This window comes from Panthera uncia, chromosome D4, assembly GCF_023721935.1.
Source record: "Panthera uncia isolate 11264 chromosome D4, Puncia_PCG_1.0, whole genome shotgun sequence".
NCBI classification, from domain to species: Eukaryota; Metazoa; Chordata; class Mammalia; order Carnivora; family Felidae; genus Panthera; species Panthera uncia.
In genome coordinates, this window is record NC_064807.1 from 77,857,394 (window position 1) to 77,862,552 (window position 5,159).

Below are 5,159 nucleotides of genomic sequence, written 5' to 3' on the forward strand. Positions count from 1 at the left end.
CCCCCGCGCGCGCATCCCCGCCGCCCCGCGCGCCGGGCGCAGGCACGCGGCGCGACAGCACGGGGACGCGGAGCCCGCCGCGACCCGGCCACGCCGCGGGCACACGCGGAAGCACCGCCCCGCGCCGCTGGAGGAAACACACTACGCAACGCGCGGGGCGCAGACCTCCCGCTGGCCCAGACGCGCGGCGGGGAGGTGCGGACGCGCACTGGCTGCAGGCGGGGACGCAGGCCCGGGGCGGCCGGACGGGATTCACACACGTAAACACGCAGCAGCCGGCGCTCGCCGCGTGGACAGTCGGGCCGGAGACCAGCACAAGCATAACGTAGATCCACAGCGCACGCAGCACAGACCCAAGTTCCCGACACACGGTACACACGGCACACAATAGAGACACAGACTGGACACAGATACAAGGAGAGACACAGTGTGCACAGCACGGACACACAACGGAACATGCACGTAAGGTAGACAAACAACAGGCCCACAACACCAGACGCATGGCACACGAACACAACGCACAGGAACGGAACACAAAGATAGAATCGCGAATACATACCAGGCACACAAACACAAAGTATAAATAAATGGCACACCGTGAAAGACAACACACAGGGTCATAAGAATAGCCGACTGAGGCACTGGACATGACTCCAGTCACCTCTAGAGTCCTTGCCCTGGGGAGGGGGTGCAGACTTGTCCATATCCAGACTCACTCTGTGGGGGTGGGGTGAACACTTGCAAACAGCCCCCCACCCCATCCCTCAGCCCTCCTCTGACCTGCTACCGTCGCGTTCTGCAGACACTCCGTGGAGTCTGGGGGCAGTGTGCACATCGTGGGTGTGGTCAGTGGGCATCCGCATCCCAGCCTTCCATGTTCACTGTCAAGTTGCCCACCATTGGCCCTTTGCCTCCCCGCCTTGGGCTCTGATCTCTCCGGCTGGCTGGCTCTGCCTTCGGGATGCCAGTGGCAGAGATTATGGAAGTAGAAGCTTACCTCTGGGTCTGAAAGGCCAGCTCCACTAATTGCTGGCCGTGGGACCCTGAGTTTCCTTATCTGAATAGAGTTGCTGTGAAGATCAGAGTTGACATTTGCACAGTCCCTGGCACCCTGCGATCCTTGTAGTTTCAAGGAATTACATATTCATTGAGTGCACCCTGGGGGGACCTAGAGCTGGGAGCCACGGGGGGCCACAGCCTCAAGGGGGAATCAGGCTTTGACACAACACACACATACAAATATGAGAGGTGTGGTGCAGTGATCCAGAAGTGGAATTGGGAGAGTCCAGTCTTCAAATCCAGCTCTGCCTCTGGGCCAGTATGGGATCTTGGGTAAGCGAGTACCCCTTTGGGCCATGTTTCCACATCTGTCCAAAGGAGTTATTAACACCACCCCATCTCAGGCTGTTGCATGGATGAGGTTAAAATCAGACTATGAATGAAGGTTAAAATAACATAATGAAGGAGCAGGTACATTTGTAAAGGAAAAGGTATGCAAAGCGAGTTTTTTTAAAAAAATATTTATTTAGTTGAGAGAGAGAGAGAGAGACAGAGTGTGAGTGGGGGAGGGGCAGAGAGAGAGGGAGACACAGAATCTGAAGTAGACTCCAGGCTCCAAGCTGTCTTCACAGAGCCCGATGCGGGGCTCGAACCCACGAACTGTGAGATCATGACCTGAGCCAAAGTCGGTCACTTAACTGACTGAGCCCCCCAGGCACCCCTAAAGCGAGTTGCCAAAACAGTACAAATTAGGAAATAATAAATGCCACCAGAAAAGTATGATGGCACCAGTGATTACTTAGAGGCGGCTCTGACTCTGAATCGAGAAGAGAGTATAAATTTCACGGGGAAAGTGGCAGTAGGTAGAATGCAGAAATAGGGAGGTGAGCCTTCCAGGAGGAGGGAACAGCATTGCAGAAAGCCTGGGATAGAGAAGGTTGTGTTTATGGGGCTGGAGTTCAGGTGTATGGAGGGAAGCAGTGGAAGGTGAGGTCTGAAGAGAAAGAAAGTGGAACTGAGTTTGGGGTTGAACTTGATTTACAGCCCACAGGCAAACCAGGGCCACTAGCAAGGTTACAAGCTAAGCTTTGGATGTTCTAGAGAGAGCTGTGGGAAGTGCCATGATCTGAATTTGCTTTGGGATCTGGCAGAAGTGGGCTGAAAGTGTGGACAAACAAGAAAAAGGCAATCCAATGGCTAAAAAAAAAAGGGGGGGGGTTTAAAAAGGGTTAAGGATATCAATGGGCCATTCACCAAAGAGGAAACCTAAATGGCCAAAAATATGAAAAGAAGTTCAACCTCACTGGCCATGTGAGACATGCAAATGAGAAGAGCCTGTGCCACACCATTTCACGTCCACCAGACAGGCCAAGAGTGAGAGTCTGTCCACGTGGGGAGAGGGGCGGGGTGCTGAGCGTGTGACATGGCTAAAACCCTCATACACCATTGGTAGAGATGTAAGTGTCTCCAGCTACATTGGCGAAGTGTTGACAACCTCTAATAAACTCAAAGGTGCCCGTTTCTGTGCTACAGTGATCCAGTCACTCAGCATATAATTCTGAAAACTTAGACCTTCATTAATTGTCCATCTACAGCTGTCCAGAGATAGACACATCGTGATCTGTTCATACAGTGGAATGATCTGCTGGGAGTGAAAATAAACCAAGGCAATAAGCTTGAACACAGATATTATCCAGAAAAAAAAAAAAAAAAAAAAAAAAAAACAGCGTCAAGTTATACAATAGGTACAGGGTGGTAGAAAAAGTTTTGGTTTTTTTTTAAACACTCAAAACTGTCCATGTATATATTTTTAGGGATATAGTCGGGTCCAAAAACTATTAAAACGTGTGCAGGAAACCAAAGACACCAAATTTAGAACAGTGGATAACCTCTGGGAGGGGAGGGTTGGGAAGGCGATCAGAAAGAGACCCACAGGGGATTGAATTCTATCTGTGAGGATTTCTTAGGAAAAAGAAGAATATCTCAAGCAGAGGTGGCAAAGTGTGAAGAGAGCTGGGTGGCCAGTCCATAGCTGGTCCATCTGATCCTTCTCCTTCTCAAGCCTGAAACTTTTTCTCTATTTTCTGTATGTTTAGGATATTTGGTGGCTTATTTTTTTAGTAATCGCTACACCCAACATGGGGCTCACCGTCACAACCCTAAGATCATCGCACACTCTCCCAAGAAAGCCGGCCAGGCGCCTCTGAAATATTTGGCAATTTTAAAGATGGGGGGAGGTGAGGAGACCAGGAGACTGTAGAGCAGAGGAGGTTTGGTAATAACACTACCTGTCACCGGCGCAGGGCCATCACAGCTACAATGTCCTAACACATCTGGCAAGAAGGTTTGCCAGAGTTGGGGAGCTGGGCACGGCAGGCTTCAGATCCATTTACAGGGGAGAGAATGGAGGCTTGGGGAAGTGATTTCTTCAGGGTCACATACCCTAGGGAGGGAAGACGGGTCCCTTCCCCTCCGCTGTGTCTTAGCGCCTGCCCATCACCGGAGACTCCCAAAGGCCAGAACCTCCAGAGCAGATCACGGGCCTTACAGTAATTCATCCTTCTTCGGTGCACTGCACTGTTCTATTTTTTCCTTCCGATTAGGGACAGCTTGGAAAATACAGAAAAGCACAAGGAAGAACACGAACGTCACCTGTGGTTTTCATTGTCTTTTAAATTTTAAGGTTTATTTATTTTTGAGAGACAGCACAAGCAGGGGAGTGGCAGAGAGAGAGAGAGAGAGAGAGAGACAGAATCCGAAGCAGGCTCCAGGCTCTGAGCTGTCAGCACAGAGCCTGAGGTGGGGCTCGAACCCATGAACTGTGAGATCGTGACCTGAGTCAAGATCAAGAGTCAGATGCTTAACCCACTGAGCCACCCTTTGTCTTTTAAAGTCAGTTTCACTGAGGAGTGCCTGGGTGGCTCAGTGAGCATCCGACTCTTAATCTTGGCTCAGGTCAGGATCTCACAGTTTGTGAGTTTGAGCCCCGCCTCAGGCTCTGTGCTGGCAGTGAGGAAACTGCTAGGGATTCGCTCTCTCGCTCTCTCTCTCTCTCCCCCCCCCCTTTCTCTGCCCCTCCCCTTCTCTCTCTCTCTCTCTCTCTCTCTCTCAAAATAAACTTAAAAAAAAAAGCTTCATTGAGGTATATGTAATTCCTACACAGTAAAATCACCTACTTGAAAAGCACAGCACTGATGCTAGATAAGCTGGGGGTATATGAACGTGCTTGAACAAAGAAGAAATGCATTTCACAAATATGAGTAATTATTATTGTAATACAATTTTTGGAAATAACTATAGTAAAGTTACTTTCACCTTGAAGCCAGGTGACCAGCTAGGTGGGTCTGTGTTTCATTGCCTGAACTTGGGGGTCAGTTTATAATGTCCCCGGCATGAGGTGCCGGAGAGTTTCCAAATTATAGTAGAAGGCGTGACTGTTAACACCATTTAAAAATTAAAGACAACGGCAACAACATTTGGCGGGGTCAGACCATGACCTATTGAAGAACCATGGTCTTGGTTAGCTGCCAGGCCATAAACGCCTTTACCTGTGGCTTTTGTGAGGAAATGAGAGAAGGCAAGAGCCTGTCCCCCTCTTGGAGTTCAGGAGGGTAGAAGAGCGACTACACGGAGACACAGGGGATCCTCCTGGCCCTCCCCCCGGACTTGCTGCGGAACCGTAGGTGGGGCCCTCTTCTCTCCTCCAAAATGCGGGCTCCCCATCTGTTAAAGTGGTGCTTTACTCACATTTGAAGATTCAGCAACCTTTTAGGGAAACATGCTGCAGGCGGGCACTGTGTGAGAGAGAGAGGAGGTGGGCAGCAGAGAGAGAGAGAGAGGCACCGTGAAGATGAGTAAGACAGCCTCTGGGCTCAAAAAATGTCTGGTCCAGAGCTGGCAGGTGGGATTGGAGGGACAGACTCCTCGATCAACAGGTGACTGCGATGGTGGGTTAATGCACCAGGTGTGATGGCCCTGAGCAAATATCGAGGGTCTCTAAGTTCCTTCTGACAACTGTTATTTCATTCTATGAACTTAACGTAAGCTTGGTTTTTCCCTCTCTGGGTAACTTTGAATAATCCGGGCTTCCCACTTACTCACTGGTTAAACCCTAACATTTAGAACAAGTGAGTAGTTCCCAATCTTTCTCCACAAAGGCT